This window comes from Falco punctatus (assembly GCF_963210335.1).
Source record: "Falco punctatus genome assembly, chromosome: Z".
Lineage (NCBI taxonomy): Eukaryota > Metazoa > Chordata > Aves > Falconiformes > Falconidae > Falco > Falco punctatus.
The window spans coordinates 80,892,021-80,912,488 of NC_137586.1; the positions used below are offsets into that span (position 1 = coordinate 80,892,021).

The 20,468-nt window shown below is 40.3% G+C and overlaps 1 long non-coding RNA gene across 3 annotated transcripts in view; it reads left to right on the forward strand.

Annotated features, from left to right (window-relative positions):
• LOC308057005 overlaps positions 1-20,045 on the forward strand; it is a 141,120-nt gene extending 121,075 nt beyond the window's left edge. For 2 of the 3 annotated variants that reach the window (XR_013925088.1, XR_013925089.1), the window contains exon 4: positions 4,381-20,045. This is a non-coding gene — a long non-coding RNA (uncharacterized lncRNA). The remainder of the gene's footprint in view (positions 1-4,380) is intronic. The other variant, XR_013925090.1, reaches the window with a different exon arrangement.
• Positions 20,046-20,468: the final 423 nt, after the last annotated feature.

The window sequence follows — 20,468 nt, forward strand, 5'->3', positions numbered from 1 at the left end:
AAGAAGCGGCTATGATGATATCTGCTCTCCTGGTTTTGCTTTCACTTTAATAGGCATGTGTAGCTTCTTGTTATTTGGTACATAGTGTGCAGCTTCAACGCATTAGCATTTTGGGGAATTGTTTCTTTCCTATAGCTGAGCTGGGATATTTTAAAATCTTTTACGACTTGGATGAATTGCTCAGAATTCTCTTGTACACCCTGCAGATATGTTTTTAGCAATGTTAACCTAAAAATATTTAATTGTTTAGCAAGTTCAGCTGCAAGAAATATTGATTTTATCACCTAGATTTATGCATCCTGAAATCAGATATACTTAGTCTGTTCGCACAATGATAGTAAATAAGAGTTTTTAAACATTGGTAAGCAACAGTAGGTTCAAATGCAACCAGGAAAACCATCTAAATGTAGGCAGAGATTTAAGGAAGTGAAATAAGTGACAAACTAAAATTTAAAATAGACATGTCAAAATTACTTTTTGAAGAAGAAACATATTTTAAGAAAAGATAACATGTTATGGAATTTATATGAAATCTGAGGCCAAATTCCTGAAAGCAAGCATATCAACATTCATGAAAAAAACAATCTTCTCACAGTTCCTCTTTGCATCTGCTCTCCATATGAAACACCACATGCAGGAAAGGACTGCGGCGTGCAAAATCTAGTTTCAGAACGCGGTTGTGAACGTCACAGCCTTGTACACCAGATGCTGATTCACAGGGAGAGATGCATTAGCCTCAGCCTTGTTCTCCGTGTCTCCCGTTACCTGTCTGTTCTTCACTGGTTATTCTTGGTCTGCAGCACGGTGCCGTCCTGCTGCAGCGCCCAGGGAAGGTACATGCCCAGCGTGGCCCTGGGCCCTCTGCCTGAGCTGGGCAACGTTTCCTTTGCACCCCAGTGGCACTTGAAACCCATTCCCATAATCAATAGTATGACCAGGAGCCGTACTATTGCAAATAAGTTGTTTTATTATCCATAAAAGAAGAGAAAATACTTTGTTGAAATAACATATTGAGATTACATTAAAAAGTCAAATAAATGCCTGAAAGAATAATGAGGATTACACCTTTACTTGCAACATATTTCCACATAAAAGCACACGTAAGTATTTAGCATTTTTAGAGATTACAATCCAAATGCAGGAATGGGGAAAAGGTAGGTATTCTGTACATAGACTATCGTAAATTTTCTTTGTATTGCCTAAAAGTGAGGTAGGGTGGCAGGAGAGACAAAGGTAAAGCAACAGGTGATAAATCTTAATTTTTGATTAGTGATGTGAACAAAGTTCAGAAAAACAATAATCATAGAAAGAACTTGCATGACCTACAGTTCTCTCCTCATCAAAACACTTTTACTGCTTGTTTCCTCAGGATGCCAGCCACTAGGCTGGCTGAGCAATAATACTTTGTAAATAGTGGAATTTCTCACTCTTATGAATGATGTTAGAGTGACTTACAAAAGCTTTACTCAAATACATCCCTATTGACAAGGTTCTGCGTAAGCATTTGTTATTCACTGCAAAATAGAGTCAATAAACAAAAAATGTGGCAAATGGTGTGTACTATTTTGTTTGATAACATCCCATTACATAAATGGTTTTAAAAGACCTCAGCTGATATTATGTGTTCAAAAGGCAAGACAACAAAATAAATTTATTTACTAGAGTCCAGATGTTAATTTAGCTGTTGTTTGTGTGCACATCTGTAACATTTACATGGGAAAAAAATCAAAGGATTTTAAAACTTGGCTTATTAGTTGCAATTACACAGTTGCAGATCTAGAACCAGTATAAAATCTCACATTAACAAGGAAATAAGTAAAACAGTGATTTTCAGCTTACATTTTATTTGTGGGATGATGTTACTGAATCTGCTAGACCAAGTCAACAATCACTTTTTAAAACTGGAAGCAGTCTAAAGAGGATTTTATTGGACATGGCTCGGCTGTTGACATCGTTGACTTGTGACATAAGTTGCAAGATAAACTGAGTTGCCATTATTTAGCTCTGGGCACAAACCAGACTGCTGTAAGTACATTATAAAAAGATTGATAGATTCTATTTGATTCAGTAAGCAACCAAAAACATGTAGGGTGGATATTGGGATGGACTCATGAAGACACCAGTGTATTTCAGCTGATGCGCAGGGGCCTGACCATGGTCTTGCAGGGGCTGAAAGAGGTTTCCATGGCATCTAAAAACTACCTAAAAAGGTTGATTGAAGTGGTTGTTTTCACTGTTAAAGGTTCTGCTGTGCTTGGCCAAAGTATACTCTCAGCATAAGGGTATGAAAATGCAGTGTCCGTGTGTGCACCTTGCACCATGCTAACGTGATAGCCACCTGGTTGACTATGGGGATAATCATAGACAAACCTGGAAAGCAATTAATTGGGGTTGTTCCAATTGATTAATTACTTTTAATTAATTAATTATTTGACTAAACATGTCTTAGAAAAGAAGGAGCTGATCACAGCTGTAAACAGCACAGGGCTGGATATCTGCTTCAGGAATGTGGGGCTTAGGTTGCTCCAGTTTTTTTCGTCTCTTTTCCAGTAGTGAAAGACACTGCAAATCCCTCACTACTTCTAAAGTTCATACAAGGTGAAATCTTACGTTCTTACATCTCGTGACATTATACCTTTAACATCTTATTACAATACAATACATTGTATTTATGTACAAGTTGAAGGTTTTCTTTAAAAGACGTTAGTACTTGCTGGAGACACATTTTAAATATCTTGCAATGGTCTTAGAAGCCAAACACGTCCATAGCCAAACTCAGTTTCACTATATAATGAAAATAGCACCCTACTAAATTTCATAAAACAGGATATCCAAGTAACTTGCACATAAAACCACCCCAAACCATAAGGCAGTTTTCAGTCTTTCAAGAAGTTTCATAAGGGTTCAATGTATCCTTATTTAAGTTCAGATTGCTGCCGATAAAATGCTATTTTCCCTTTTTCAAATGCTTAAATGTAAGCTATGTGCAATTTTAGTTCACAGTGAAAGATTTTCTTACAAATTTTTTTCCAAAATTTCCACTGTGTTCATGTTCTCATTTTGATCATGGAATACACAGAATTTTAGCAAGAAAAGCAATTTTGAAATTCACAGATAATTATTTTTCTTTTCCTAACAGATAGTTTTATTAAACTAAGATTACCTTTGTAACGATGGTTATAGGAAAAATTTAGAGGTGCTTTGTTATATTTTTAATTTGGTTGATGGTATTTACAAAAGAATGTGTTGCAAAAGGATAAGGATGTGATGCAGTCAATTAGGATATAGGAAATTTCAGTTCATTTGTACATATCAATTGTATTTCTTAAAAGTAATAGGAGAAAGTGTTTTAATTTAGTTGCCTAAAATTAGGCAGCTAAAACCACTTCAGATCATTTATAACCAGTCTAATTAAAATCAGCAAATTCCTTTCATTTCCATTGCATTTGTAGAGCATATTAATCAAATAGTATCAATGTTGTTTAACTATGTGACCTATTTACTGTACCCTTATAAGAAAAATTTAGTTCTGACCTGGCCTTCTTATGAAACTGCATGAGTTCTTAATCAGTTTAATTAGTATGGACACTGTCACCCATAAGCCAGCTCTAAAGTGGTTAATTGCTTTATCTGCATGCTTTCTGATTGTATTCTGAACACTAGCTCAAGCCATACTATTTTACAATTTTAAGTCTAAAATATAGTGAATTATAAAGCTTTCAGAATATATTAATTTCACTGATTATCTTCTAAAGAGCCAATACATCACCTGGGGACTGCAAGACCCAACACTGGCCTGGGAGAAGCTCAGTGAAATAATTAATGTTGTTGGAATATATAAACATGCACACACATTCCTGTTGTTACCGAAGTGACTTGATCTAAGTTCAGTGAATTTTTTCTTGATTTACCTCCCTCTGACACGAGACTTTATAGTTATGTGACAAGAAGATGTTACTCGCATTAGTCTGAAAATAGTTAGATTATAACTATAGGTATAAAATAGTAGAATTAGGCTAAGCAAATGTATAAAAATTTGTCTCTCGGATTCCACAGCTTGCAGAGGGCTGAGCTCCCTGTGCTGTCTTCACATCCCATGTTGGGTGTGCTGTCTTCTGCAGCATCAGATTCAAAGTGCTTCACCATAAGACGCTGCGTGCTTCAGCCGTTTGCACGCTCGCTGGCTGTTTTTTCAAGCTGCATGAAAGCAGTGCATATACATGTTCTATTCAAGCAGCTCACATGATAAGTCTATGTAAGGCTATTGTTTCGTTCTATACCTGCCCATAGAAGTAAATTACAAGCTTTTTTTTTTTTTCTTTTTTTTCCCCCTGTACAGGACTCTTAAATATAATTATGTCTCTTCATTTTTTTTTACAGGGGAAATGGAGTTTAGAACTTGCTTTCGACACTCAGTGCACATCTGGCAGAAGGCCAAGGCGAATCGGAATAAACATCCAGAAGAAAATGCCAAATACAAGAAAATAACAGCCAGTTAATATGATTTATACCAATAAAGTGGTTAAGGTTAGTGGAAACGATCCTTGATCTTTTCGTCTTCTAATAAATTAAAAACGATACATTATAACCGGTGCAGCTCCTTCCACCCAAGGCTATCCATCACAGCCTGGATGGAAGCACTGCTTTTTCTCCGTACCGTGGCAGCAAAACTGTGGAGGAAAGCTTGTGGCAGAGGACAGAGGGTAATGATGATTACACCCTCTGTTCAAGAGCCGGTTCCTGCCATTTTCTACAATTTCCTTCGTGTTCTTTCACTGAAGCAACAGGTACTAGCTCTCGCTGCAACATGCACTGCCATGCAGCCATCCTATCAGTCCAAACCTCCAAAGTGGTTTTGGGTCCTGGGATGCTGAGCTTGACCTTCAACCCTGCCTAGCAGAACTGGCAGTGCTGAGCAATGTGAATTGTCTTCCAACACCACGGGGTATGGAGACACCCCAGTGGTACCCTGCCCCTCGTCTCCTCTCCTCTCCTCCCCTCTCATCACGTTTGCGTGTTTCCTATTAGAGGAGTCACAGCAGCTGAGGTTTGTGGCTTCTTTTTTTTTTTTTTTTTTTTTTTTTTTAATTGGCTGGAAACAGACAGAAGTGCTGAGGTACTAACGGTCTGACTCCTGTTCTTACCACTGCCGTCAAGAGCGGTTCCAAAGAATGTTTATCAATATGGTGATAGGCACTTTATATATATATACACAGGGTTGAGGTTTGACCTCACTACTGACATACACGTCACTGCTCCGGTCCTTCCCTCTTTCTCATCTGCTGCCTGACCCACAGCTGCCCCCTTCCTGGCCCACCACATCTGAGCTATTTTGTGCAGAATTCAGACTCTGTGGACTGAGGTAGTGTCCCACCCTGGGGCACTGGGTGGTTAGCCATGTCCTGAGAGGCTGCAGGAAGGGATAAATCTCGGTTAGGTGAAGGTGTGACATAAGCGTGTGTTTCCCATACTCCTGTTGAGTTACTCTGGTGGGTTGACCTTGGCTGGACGCCACGTGCCCACCAAGCTGCTTTATCACTCCCCAGCTCAGCAGCACAGGGCATGGAGAAAATAAGATAAAAACCCCTGCTTGTGGGTCAAGATAAAGGCAGTTTGATAAAGCAATAGAAAAAGGTGCATGTGCAGAAACAAAGGAAAAGATGTTATTCTCTACTTCCCATCAGCCAGCGATGTTCTGCCACTTCCCGGGAAGCAGGGCTTCAGTACATGTAGTGGTTGCTCCAGAAGACAAATGTCATAAATAACAAATGCCCCCATTCCTCCTCCTTTCTCTTAGCTCTTATATCTGAGCAGACGTCATGTGGTGTGGACTATCCCCTTGGTCAGTCTGGGTCAGCTGTCCTGGCTGTGTCCCCTCCCACCTTGCCCACCCCTGGCCTACTGCTGAGGGGAAATGGAGAGCCAGCCTGGGTGCTGTGCTGGTGCTCTCAGTGGTGGCCATAACGCTGGTGTGTTCTCACCACCTTCCTAGCCACCAACACAAAGCACAGCGCTGTGAGGGCTGCGATGGGGCTCAGCCAGACCCAATGCAGGTACCAAAGAAAACAGAGCAAAGAACAGATGGGAGGTACCTCTGACTCCGCCACTGGTTTCTGTCGCACCCAGTCCAGCAGATGTTTTCTTGAAGATCTTGTGAGATGAGTAAAGGTGAGAATGCCCAAGGGGTGGCAGATCATAGAATCATAAAATGGTTTGGAAGAGACCATCTAGTCCAACTCCTCTGCCATAAACAGGGACTTCTTCAAGTAGAGCAGGTTGCTCAGAGCCCCATCCAACACTACCTTGAACGCCTCCAGGGATGAGGCATCTACCACCGCTCCGAACAACCTGTTCCAGTGTTTCACTACCACCATCATAAAAAAAATCTTCCTAACATTTGACGCAAACCTACCCTCTTTCAGTTTAAAGCCATTACTCCTTGCCCTATCACTATGGGCCCTACTAAAAAAACTGTCCCCACCTTTCTTCTAAGCCCCCTTTAAGTATGTGAAGGTGGCTCTTGGCTGTGCTGCAGTAGGCTCTGTGGTGAACAGGCATGGTAAATACCTACAGGGTTTGAAGGAAGGCACCAAATTTTAAACTGTTCTCCTGCTTATGCACTTTGAAAGACATCTTACCTAATGTGTTTCTCAATTAGCTGCCTCTGAGGTAATGATGTCAGTGCTGCTATAATCTCAGCACTGTGAAGAGCATTCAACTGTAATTTACCATATCTTCAAACGGAGAATAAAATCTAAAGAATTATTTATATTGAATTAACAAAATGATCCCCAAAAGATACTTAAGCTTCCATTTAGCTCATCTGATGTTTAAAATAAGGCAGCAGGCATTTATGTTCACACATCTGCTGCTTGATCTTATCACCATCATCACCATTGTCTCACATGAGCATAATTACTCTTCATGTAATGTATAAATTTAAATACGATCTGTAATGGCATTTTAACAACTGCTGGGAAGTAAACGCTTACTTCCCATAGTCTGGTTTAAATGATGTTAGCAAGTAAGTATACACTGTGTAAGGAGGGGAACTGTTATTTTACAACAGACTGCTGTTAGAAAGTGAAAAACCAAAGAAAATTGTTACCAGTTTGCCATAGAATTAAACTCAAACCTGATCAGGCCTTAGCTGGTTTTATGTTCTGTAATGAGCAAGGAGGTTAGGCTGGACTCATTGACATTTGCAGATACCCAGCTTCATTGATTTCTTGTTTCAGATGAGAATCATATAATGCTTATGACTCCTGGCATGAAGATAAACTTGAAAGTTTTGGATCAATGCTATTTTCAAGCTTTTTCACTCAAAACTTAAAAATTAAAAAAAAAATATAAACAGTGGGTCATAAACCTGAATAAATCAAGAACAGTCCTGCAGACCAGTACTTCCAAAAAAATCAAGTCTGCTGCAAATGGGGCTGATGGGTACCTGAAGCAACGCAGTGTATGAAACGAGAGAGGCATTTCAGGTAGAGTTTCCACAGGCAGATGTTTGCAATCACACTTTAATAAAACCATCCACCAGTTTTAATGTGACAAGTAAAAGTTAGGTCTCTGTAACAGGTTTAACTATGACCTCCCACCATTCAGAGGGTTTATCTTTAAAAAAGCACCGCAATGTATAAGCCAGTGCTGTTACCTGTAGGTTGCGGGCACTTCACACCGCTTGCAGCAGGGCAGTCTTTCCACGCTCTTGTGCCACAGGGAACAGAGGACAACACATTTTGCAGTGGGACAATCTGTGAAGAAGAAATACATACTGCTCTCTAACTGAGGCCAACTGGCTGATACCAAGAAAAATCCCACAACACCCACCTGTTGTCTGCTCTTCACTGGATTGGTGTGAAGCTACTGAAAAGGCCACCCAGTTTTGCAGTCACACATTTGATTTTCTTTCCCTGCTAAAGCAAAGTAACATGGGATGCTTAGGATGGGATAAGTGCATCGCAGCTGTGTAAGGTGGGAAGGAACAACATTTTCCATTAAAATCCTGCTAGTAGAGAAGTGGAGCTATTGGCTTTCCAGATCCTGATGGGAGGTTAAAAAAAAGTAAATCATGGGATTATCGACATGGTGTGGAGTGATGGAAGATCAAGAGAGAACATCTCCTGACTTCACCTTCATCATCTGGATTAGAGGAATGTTCCTCTTGCCTCCTGTTCCTGTGGGGTTGATGGGTGTGATGTGCAATGCTGGGCAGCCAGGAAAGACCAGACCTGTATTAGGAAGCCAGAACAGTCTCGGTGCAGCTCCCAGAAGAATTCCATTCTAACTGGATTTGAAGGGAACCGCAATGATCCCCTTGAATCTTCACTGGGTAGCACCAGGTATGTCATTAAGAAGGTTCCCCTAATACTGAGGTATCCCTGCTCCATGGAGCAGCCTCCAGAGAAGAACATCCCCTTAAGGCTGTGAGGTGTGCTGCCTGCACCCCTGGCCGCTGGCTACCTCCTCCTCAAGAGGGCTAAGAAAACTCAAATCGATGTACTTGATCTGTGCTGAAAATTGCATGATGTTCCACCATCACTGTGAGAGAGACTATTAGTTCTGAAAGAGCCACTATATCACTTCATGGAGACATTTCCCATTGCTGAAATATATTTGAATGAAATTAACTTCTGAATAAAAAATTAACTGGATAACTTAATGGATGGCACCAGGGCCAAAGTTCGGCATTCTGAATTATCTTCTTTTTGCTTTTTAAAAAAACATGAATGAAAAGGTAGTTCACTTCCACCCTGTTTTGTGTATCTTCTCGTTAAGTATCCATATAAATGACTACCCATGTAAATGTTGATGTCATTATTGCCACCATTAGAAAGTGTTTTCCACATCTTAGAAGCAATTATTTTTTCTTTGCTTCATACCTGAAGTGGAAAGTGAGTACAGAAAGATAACACCTTAGTTGTGGATAATTTTGTTTGACTTCTGTGGAGAGAAGCAGATTACTTTATGGTATTTACCTTGCACAAAGAGTTAATATTAACTTTGTTTTGTTGTGGGTTTTTTTGTTTGTTTATTTTATTTTGTTCTGTTTTGCAGAGAAGGTATCTCAGCTGCATTCCATAAAAGCACTTGAGATGGATTACTGAATCCTGGGAAATACATCTGCAGTTCTGAAAGTTTTGGAAACAAAATATGTTAGCAACAAAATGAAAACTTGGTCTTTATCTGCATCACAGAATATTCTGAAGGCAGTAATTACTGATAAACTATATAGTGAGATGTGCAGTTTGCACTGCCTTGGGGGCAGGGAATTTCTGCTTTTGGACAGCACATGGCATAAGAAAAAAATCCTTGAGATGAGGCATCACCAGAATGTAAAATGAGTAAAAATCTGACTTTTATTTCTAATATTTCTTCAAGGATTCATCATTCATCCCCAGCTTTTGAGCAAATCCAGTAAGGCACGTTTAGCACACGCATTGTTTCTAGTGCAGGCAAAATGGCAAAGTGTGTGCTTCTCCATGCTGGAGTAGCCTTCTTGAGTCCTGAAGTCAGAGTTGTGCAGGGAGAACCTGGAGAGTGCTAATTTAAGGGCATCTTCAGGGATATCCATTAACCTGCACATTAACCCATGCAGGTCTGAATACCTGACAGTTCTTCCAGTAGAGGCAAGTCTACTGAGTTGATAGAGTTAAACTAAATGGAAGATGAAAAAAGTTCAAAATACCCTCAAGGTGCACTGAAATATTTATTTATTAGCTTGCTAAATGACTTATCTATTTATTCATTTATTGGATGGGATTCAACAGTAACATTTACTTGGGTCCTTTCATTACCGTTGCACTGTGTACTGGAAATGCAGCTCTTTAATAAATTCTTGTTCACCTACTTTCTTTGCTTTCAGCACCAGGGGCCCTAATGGACAAATAAGTTAATGAGATTATTTCATTCTAAAAATACACAAGCTTCATAAACAGGCTGATTTACAGCCAGTCGTAATTTTGAAATGGAAATCAACAGAGAGAAGCTATGATCAGTGCCTAACCCATGATTCTCCTATTTTATAATATTTATAGATTAGATCTTAAATTTAAAAACCAGTTTGCTCCTATGAAATGTGGCTATGTGTATTTCATTCTTTAAAGGTTTCTTAGAGAACTACCATCTCCGAGGTTACTGTTTTTCAAAATGTCTTGCTTTGTCCATGTGTTTCTTATGCTCAGCAATAACATTATAGCTTTATATTGAACAAAAGGTAAAATTCAATGAAAAAACTCTTAAAACAGTTCCAGCTCACTTGTATTTTTATTGCTATTTTACATTATTTTTTTAAGTATGGAATTTAGCTTTATAGAAATCCTGTAGATCCTTTGCAGACAAAAATCTTTGCTGAAGTTGCAAGAAAGAAAAATTATAAAACTGAGCTGTAAGATTAGCCTTGTGTGTGTGTGTAACAGCCCCCAGTTGTTTTTCATGCCATGTCCTGCTGGCAATTCAGAACCCTTTTTCCACCAATACAACTTAACTTTTGATGTAATTAACATATATATCTTTCCCAATTTTCTAATAAAATAAACAGCTCATATTGCTTAAACACATCTCTTTGGTTGGACTCCTAATTAAAGTCTTTACATTCTTTTAAATTTCCATTTCTAAGCCTTTCAGAAAGTTGAGCTGATGAAAAGGCTTCTCTTTTTGATCTTGATCTATTTTAATCTGGGTATTATGGTGATGGGTAAAATCTAAAGCTCTGTGCAGCACCATCCTGTAGCAATGGAAGAATTAAAAATAGCACAGCACTACTTAATTTTAAACAAAGGTTTTTTGAAACATTTGGGACCAAATATATGAGACCACAACATGTTCATCACTGTTGGGAAGTACAGTATACATGGCTTTTATACAGTATAAATGGCTTTGAGAGTGTGAGTTTATTTCTGTGTACCACAAATGTTTTGGAAAGAGTGTTGGCAATGGTGGAATACGAAGTGCCTTTGACATCGCTCCTGCACAGCCAGGGCAGAGCTAAGCTCTGCTCAGCGCTCGTTTCGGAGAGCAGTGGTGCCATGGAGACTCTCGGTGGGTATCAGCGCTGACAGCCTTGCTTTCTTACCCTGAAATTAATGAGTGGAATTAACAGCTGGTGCACTGAGCAAGGTGCATTTAGCTGCAGGTCCAGCTACACGTCGATGCAAGTGGCTGTTGAGGTTATGAGACAAAATGCAGATCACAGTCAGGAAAAGAGGAAAATCTGCCCGTGGACAACCACCCTACTCCCCATTAAATCCGAGCCTTTTCCCTGACCTCTAAATGCTCAAGCTAATGCCAACACAGTGCTTGAGCAAGGAATAAACCGTGCTGTCTAAAGGGCTGCTGAGTCTTGCTTCCACTTGAGAAAAGAGGAAAGCAAGGGCTGAACTGTGACTCCAATTTATACTGCCTCTTCAGAGCATACTTCATGGGAGCACATTTAACACTGCTTAGGAATAATTCATGGGATAAGTGAATCTGGCTCCAGAATTGCAACGGATACTGCACAACAGAAAGCAAGAAGGTGAAGAGCACAAAATTTGGACCTTAAATGTATGCATAAAGCAAGAGTATTTGAGGGCAAAATCAGTCCCACTTTACTTAACAGAAAGCCAGAAGACAAATGTGTATATGGATCTACAACACCAATTATCAGCCTGTTAGGAGGATGAAAACACCACCACCAATATCAAGCAACGTGCGATCGTTTAGCTGTGGAACTTACTTCCATCTCGTGCCACTCCACCATAAAAGCCAGTCCAAACCCACTCATTTTTATATTTCCCTTTTCATTGTTATTTTCATCTCTGTGCCAGTGGATTGAAGAGTTAATAAAATTTCACAGCTACAAGAGGTCATTTTGCAACTAAACACAACAATTCGAGATGCAACAAACAGCAAGGGGATGTTTAATGAGGTGGCGTTCTGGATATACTCTTTGAAGAACATTTGCAGAATTGTCTGTTTGCTTTAGAGCCTGCAGGAAACAATTAAATCCAACACAGCACTAGCACTGACTGTCACACTTCCAGTCAGTTTGAACATTGCCATTCCGCTTGGAATTACAAATACATCTGATACTGAATTACCTAATATCGTGGAAATGTTTCTGTGTATTTTCCATAGCAAAATGCTCAAAAAATCCTGCGCTTCCTTCAGCCTAAACATTAAGAAGGTAAGACTTGAATCTGCTTGTTCATATTAAAACAATTGCAGCCTTCACCAGTCTTAAGACTGGTGAACAGGTTGTGTTTAAACAGTACAGAACTGCAATCTAACCGCATCTCACACCATTTAGATCTTTACATTTTTTGTCTTCTGACAGCAACTCTACAAGAGTATACTTAGAAACTGTCAATATTACAGGTATTGATTTTATTTAAAAGAAGCAGGCTGGTGTAACTGGCTTTGCATATCAATGTGTGGACTCCAATGCCTACCACGCAAGGACAGCATTCACCTTGGCCTCTAAATCTCTGCATGCAATGTATGGAATTCAATCTTTGGCCCAATTATTCTTGGAAGAGCCAGAAATCATAGATATCTAACTGCATTGGAACTGACTGTGCTGCTGGAAGGAGTGTGTTTTTGTGTCAGTCTTGTTGCCATCAGTGGGTGCCAATCAGATCAGAAATCCTAAATAGCAGCAGGAAAAAAAAGTAGATGCTAGTTCTTTTATTTTTCATTTAATCTCTCCAATTAATACTATTCTTTAATTGTTTCTCTGCATTCTTCTTCATTTCCCTCCACACTAATTAAAGAAAATATTATAAGCTCTGTTTCCTACACCCCTCATGGTGCTGCATGGATGCTGTATCTGGAGCTCAGCATGAAAGTCTCTGGGATGAGTAATGGAGGGAAAGCAGAAAAATGTACACACTTTAAAAAGGGCCATTAGAAAAGTAGCTTACCTGATTTTCTGCCCTGCCCTGCATTTCTCTTGCTTTGGGTTTTGTTTTAAAAGCTTAAGAGGTCTCAGTGCAACTCAGTTTTGTCTCTTCCTTGGTCCTGCGGCGAGACCACACTGTGGTACTGTGAAGGTTTTGCTAGAGAAATGGCAAATGTTTGTATTTGAACTGGGTAGGACTCACCAGCCCCTGCCCTCCTTGACTCCTCCAAGATCACAAATAAATTGTTTCAGCCAGCTGTTAGTACCTCAAGGTGAATTTCATCAACCGTGGTAACTTGAAAAGAAGTAACCTAACCTAAACCCTCCCTAACCTGCTCTTTCCCTGCAGCAGTGGAATTTTGCCTTTTAAACATGACTGCTGGCCATGACAAGCGATTTCAACCAAGAAACGACTGAAAAACAAAACCAAATTAAACTCTTTTGCTAGAGCGTCCTTTGTATATATTTCTTCCCTTTGAGCAGTGCATCAGCCCTTCACTTTGTTTCCTGCCTCGCTACCATTGTACTTAGAGGACACTTTCCAGCTACCTTTTATGTCCCTGGTGACACCAGAACTTGCTTTGTGCCTTAAGGACATGACAACAGCTTCTTCTGAGTCACATTCAAGGTCCATCCAGCCTTTCATCCTGACCCCAACTGAAGTCAACAGCCGGTATTTAGGATATAGTATAAAAACTGGACAAGTGTGTATTAATTTTTTATCGGCGTCTTGTGGATGAGGAGCATCCTGATCAAGAGGTTGCATCCTTTGGCACAATAGCCCTGGGTGGTTTGGTTTTTTTTCTTTTCTCAACACTACACTCCTCAGTATGAAGTTCCATAGCAAAACCACACGCTGTCAAAATAACCTCCATCGGTTCTGCACTGAGCGTACCACCCATGAAAACATGCAGTGTATTCTTACTAATTTATTGGGTTTCTCTTTCTGGTCTTTGATTCTCCTGTGTTTTGTTCTGTACTTCTCCAGAATGTGAAGACTCTTGTGTCTTCTTTGTCCTTCCGTGTAGCAGAGTTAACCCAATTGAGGCTTCTTTTGGGATGTTGACACCGTGAGACTTCATGTGCTCTCTTGTGAAAAGGTTTGAGTTTGACGAGGCAGCATCTTCCCACTCTCCTGCCTCTTATTCCAAGACCCTGAGTGAAAAAGCAAAGTTGGGAAAATTAACAACGTTTATAACTGTAATTCAGCACTGAAACAATAACCTTAATTTCCCTTTGACAAGTGCCTCCGTGTAGAGAAGATGTCACCCCTTTTGCAATTAGAATGAGAAGTTTCTGCAGTCAGGTTGCATTTTGGAAATCATTGCTGAAGCTCTGAAGAGAGCAATACCTCGTGCAAGTGAGGGCAGTGGGTTCAGAACAGAGATACCTTGAATAAACTAAAGGATGCTAGCTCGGGTCTGACACCAATGAGCTCAACACAGACTAATTTACCCAATGAAGAAAAGACTTACTCCATATTTAGCCCCACGATACCACAAGAACCAGACCCAGCTGTAGCCATCAGCCTAAGCACAGGGCTTTCATAGGGGATGTTCGTAGATGGGCACAGATGTTTCTCAGTCCCAGGATTTCCTTGAACATCCAGTAAGAAAAAAAGAAAAAAACCAAATCCCAAACCCACGAAGGAACAGCATTGTCCTTTAACTGATTCTACATGCTCACCAGAAATAAGCAAGCAAATGCCAAAACAACATGTCTTCTCCTCATTGATCCAAATAATATATTCTCCACATAAATAACTTTCCTTTTTATTATGCATTCCAGCTGAGTGGACTGCTTATGTGGCCACATAGATGTCTTCAAGTGGATAAAAGCTACTGAGCTACATATCACATACTTTGGAAGGGAAAATGAAGAAAATTCCAGGAATAGTTCACGGGCAGAAGTTGTGGTCCTGTGGTTATCATTTGAAGGAAGATAGTTATCTGCTTGGTTTTGCATGATGTTGCCAGGCATCTCTCTCTCTTGTGCACGTGTAGGTACTAACAAATGATGTTTATGTGCAAGTGCATGCATGCCAGCAAAACCATGTGTGTATATTTACATATATGCTGATGTGATACAAAATTTTTCAGAACTGGAAGTGAAGAAGCTATGTACCTTTTTTTTAGTTGCACAGTCAGTGCAATATCCCCTCGATTGCGCATGCAGTTTTGCAGACATAGCTGACAAAGTTTAGACCTTTATCCTGGGATTAATCTCTGCTAATTGTGTTGCCTAACAGTTAGGCACTATCAGTTAGAGTAGAGGCGCCTCCAGAAATCAGAGGTCAAAGAGGTGGGATCACTTATCGACCAAACGTTACACAAGCACCTTAACAGCTTGCTTAAATCTGATGCCTCACTTCAATACAGTTAAAGTTAGAGGAAACAAATATTTTTGCCTGCTGCTTGAGTGCTGCTAGGCAGCTCAGCAAGGTCATCTGAGTATGCAAATAACTGGATGGGAAAAAAATGCAAAAACTTGTGCTCTGGCAAAACCAGAGAACTGAAGAATCCAGGCAGAGCTGGATTTCCAGCTTCATGTAGCAGGTATGCGTTGCAAAGTTGCACACGATACCAGTTTTCAAAATCTGCACGTATCATCAGCCTTCCTTTAAGTGCATCTGTTCCCACACCTGCATTCAAGGCAAGAGCAAAGGGATTTGCAGGTAAAAATGCCACTGTTGGTTTCAATGGGCACAAACACCAAAACGCTGACCCCCACAAATGACTGGAATTGTTAAAATGTAGCTGTTGCATATTTGGCATCTTCAGGCTGCCAGTGTTCGTGGAAGAACTAGGAAAAGCGTGGAGCTGTTAAAATCTTGTAGATTATTTTTCTCCACCAAGAACTACTTTATTAAGAAAGTATTTGAATATTCTTCTTTTAAATAACAGTATTGCTAATACTCCTCCATATATGAAAAACATACATTAGACGGAGAAATAATTAAAATGTGCAGCTCAACAGACACCCCTCTTAACACTCTGTTAATTCAATTTCAGTGATGTCCAGGAATACACAATCTTTTATCTAATGCTTCAACAGCCTTTCAGATGATTGAATCAAGAGAATATTCCAAGCCTTCCTTTCCAAACAGTGGGAAAGCAAATGTTAACCTGCTGTGAGAAAAACTAGCCCTGCACATCAACATGACCCTTTGTTATATTAATCAAGAAAGCTCCAATTCCAAAGCTGTTGATCCAGCTCTTTTGATAAACACTCCATACACAACCACATACACAACACAAAACAGTAATAGCTAGGCCATTACCTCAATCTTCAATGATCTTTTAGGAGACAGATTATTTAAAGTATCTCACCCATGGAAGAGAATTCTGTAATTACAATTGTTTATTGCTACATAGAAATTAACAGAAAATTTCTTCTTTATCTAGGTATTTAATCTGTGCTCATCAGCATGGGGTTACCATTAATGTCTCCCCTTCTTTAGTGAAGAATGGAATTTTGCCTGGCTTGTTCACAGTTGTTTCTGAAAGTTAAGGAGCTAAACAATATGCAAATCTGATTTGGGCAAAACAGCAGAATTGCAGCTTTATTCATCTTTGGAAATTATGGCCTGAATGATGCTGCACATGTCCATATAACTGAAGACATGTTCCATGGCCTTTGCAAAAATATGATATAAAAGACAGTAGGAAATAAAAATGCTCATTTCACATGGAGTTGTGTATATAACTATCTTCAATCTTTATGAGAATATTCATTGTTATTTGTAGGGTTTATCTTGAAAAGCATAATTTGAAGGTTGGGTTGGATTCTTTTCCCTGCTGGAAACAAAGAAATGGGAAATATTTTAGCTGTACATGCTCTATCTCCCACTCCATTGTGGAGAGTGGCCAAAGGAATCACAAACACGTAAAACAGCTGTGCCCTATTAGCAATCTGTCAGAGGGTTCCAAGCAATATATTACCAGTGGCGTTGAACAAATGCCCACACCCTCGAATCTTCACAGCAGAGTCTTGCGTGCCCATTTGATGAGCATATGTGTTATTGTAATCACACACAATGCCATTCAAGAACAACAACAAAAAAATCAAAACAAAACCAAAACAGAAATATCACCTTTTAGTTGGAGTGGATGAGCAAAATCCACTTCCATAACATAGTGAAAATGTTTTTATGTGGACCTAAGGAAGCGTTTGAGGAGAGATGTCTTTTCCAGGGTGACTTGCCCAGGCACAGTGGCAGGAGAGTCACTTAATTTTGGAGATGGCAGATTACAGTCTGGAGATCCTTGTTTACTCCTGCTGACTGTGATGGTCTCCCTTCTGGATTTAAGCTGGAGCTCAGGGAGATGGATCTCACTTTGGACCCGTCTGCGGCCATGCTAGAGGGTGAGGTACAGTCAGTGGCCCAAGACAGGCTCCTTGCAGTGCCAGACACCACGGTGAGGGGAAGCTGGTCACCCCAGGCTGCTCTCGTCATCAACAGTCATTTTGGGACCGTGATTCATACAGCCTATTTTAGATGCCTACCTTTGCACAAGAAGAATTATCACCGGGAATTATGTCTATGCTTGGCCAAATGATCCCCAGGCCCTGGTGTCTCTTTGGCCAAGGTGACGTGTTATGGGTCGCAAATTTAAAAGCCATTTATAAAGTCCTGAATTTTCCAACAGGAGTAAATGTTTTATACTTTAAGGATTGCGAGTTGCACACCAATTGCCATTCAGGCTCTGATCTTGGTCATTTAGCTGCAGATTCCAGTGGAGCTATTGCTTCAAAACCCCATTTCTCCTCCACTAGAGTAATTCAGTGCTTTAACACCTTTAAACAGGCTAGAGATAGCAACGTCCACAACAACGTCAGTCAAATGCTCTTGTGGCGTTTATGGTGGAGAATGGGGCTATCTTTGTTACTAATGTACATTAAAAATTACATATAGACTTGTTACTATGAGTACATGATAGATAATTTCATGTATCTGTTTTGCTTTTATGCTAAACTGTAATGTTTCCTAGCAGGAGAGGAAAAAGTGTGGGGATTACCTGTTAATTCTCAAGTACTCATACACTGCCCATCAGTGTTACAACAACCCTTAAAAACAGCTAAGTAACCCAAACTGGGCAACTAGTTAATAAATTAACTGCAAGCTCTGTTTTGTTGCTGGATGCAGACTTCTGTTTTGCTGGTGGGTCTCCTTTCTCTGGCCCATCTGTGTTTCACGAGAGGGCCTCATTTTCCTCTCTTCTCTGACAACACAGGAATGATATAAATGAGAGAAGCTGGTTCAGTCAATGACATATCAAACAAGCAAGCAGAGGCTGTACTTTGGAGCTGTACATAAACATAATTTGAGGAGTTAACAATGAACCAAACCATATTTACACAAGCATTTGTAATAACGGCTCACAGGCTTCACAGAATGTTTTATTCCAATTAGCTCAATTGCACAATTGGTTTGTCACTTGGTATCTCACCCAACCTATAAATCTTCCTTCTAGATAAATCTAGACCATTTTGCCATCATCCTTCACATCAAGCATGCATCTGCTGCTGCTGTACTGGGGGGGTGGGGGGGAAGTTAAATCTAAGGATTCTTTAAAACACTTCATTATTTTTTAATTCTACACTGCAGCACATTAAAATTAAAATGAAAAGCCCTGTACCTTATATTACTTGATGAGCTTTACAGAAATTGTCATAATTGTGTGTGGGGTTTTTAATGACTCCTTCTTGTAAAATACCTTTGGTAGTGCCAGATCAAAGCAAAGCAGAGACGTCTGTTACGAGGTGATAATTCAGGTAAACACATTCAATTGTAAAAATGCAAATGTTGAAAAGTGATTGACTTTGCTTCTATTTAATGTTTATTTTCCCTGCCAAACCAACGACAAGTTCAAACTAATTCTAGACCTGCTATAAAATAAATTAAAACTACTAGAAGTCAACTCGTTTCCTTTTTCTTTCTTTTTTTTGTTAAGTTAACCTAGATCTCACACGGTAAAACACTACTCAAAGGTTTCATCTAGCCAGCTTTCTATTGTGCTCCAGGAGCATCAGAAAGCACTCAGAAGAAATTAGCCCAGCCGTAAACATTTCCAAAATAATTCTGTCACCTGTTAAAATCGTATGAGAACATACCATCCCTGTTTCATACATGACAGCAGCTCTGACTTCTGCCTGTATTGCATGTCCCCTAGTTGTAACCCATCCTCACAATTAAAATTTTAAAGTCAGTAGAATCCCCTGTCAGAGAATTCTAAAATTCTGCATAAAAAAACCCTGCAGAACTGGGCACAATCCTGCTCGTAGGAAGGTCTCCATGTATCAGGCTTCATGCTTGGAAGGTGTCGGAAGGAGGGGAAGTCCCTGGTGGCACCTGTGGCACATGCACAAAGTGGGGGGCTTCCCTGCCTCTGCAGGCTTCACAGGCTAATTTAAAGCAGGATATGCCACAGGACACAATACCATCCAGAAAAGGGAGGAGGAAGAAGCACAGGTAACACTCACAAAAACCCACAGCATCCTTTGCCAGTTACACACCATCCCTTTTTTTTCCTGCCATGCATATGGTGCTGTCACAGAGCATCTCCTTTCAGGACAACTCTGGAGTTACCTCAGAGCTCTTATCTTATTCCTAAGGAGAGACGGCTGAAATTGGGCTTCCTGCACATATCTGCATGAGGTTCAACACTGTAAATCCCAAGCAAGCTGGCTGTAGCCTGCAGGTGCCTTGGATGGATGCAACACCTTCATGGGGCATCTCCACGGACCCTACAGCAACGTAAGATATAAGCAATAACAACGCTACAATTAATTACCATTAATCATGACAGCCTTGTTTATTCAGACATTGTGGATGACTGGCATCACCGCCAGATTAAAACAGCAGAAAGCTGCTTGCTATTTACTGTATTTGCCTGTCACCCCCGTTCTGTCCTCCTACTTCACAGAAATATTAATACTCCTTCCAAAACAGGATTGTTTCTGGATGAGAGCATGTTAGTGCAAGGAAATGTCAAATAGCCTAATTCAAGCGCTTTTAGAAGACAGACGTAAAATTGTGACTGTAATAGTATAAATAGAGAAGTGAAATCACACTCCAGCAGAGGAAGAGAGAAGTTGAGAGACAGAGTCACAGAGAGCTAGATACCCATTTCCCACCTGTACTGAAGCACACAAAGGACGGACACACACCTACGCACACAAAGGACGGACACACACCTACCCACACAAAGCTTATTAGGCTAATTTTCATTTATAGGAGCCACAGCACCGTTAGGGACCGTCACCCTCACTTTTCCATCCAATCCAAATGTCCCCTGGACAGAAGAGCGCATCTCTGGGCCACCAGGGACAGCAGCCCACAGGTATGGCTTGTTGAAGCTGTGGGGGGCTGCTGTGGGGGTGCCCTGGCCCCAGGGGTTGAGTCAACGTGTGGCATGATGTCCAGCATGCTGTACCACCCTGCAGTTCCTTAGGGAAAACGCCTTTGGTAACTGCCCTCCCAGCCGGAACCAGCCAACCAGAACCAACATGACTGGTGTTTTGTACCTCACCCACAAACTTTTATGTTGTTTTGTTGGGTTTTTTTCAATTGTTCCGTTCATTA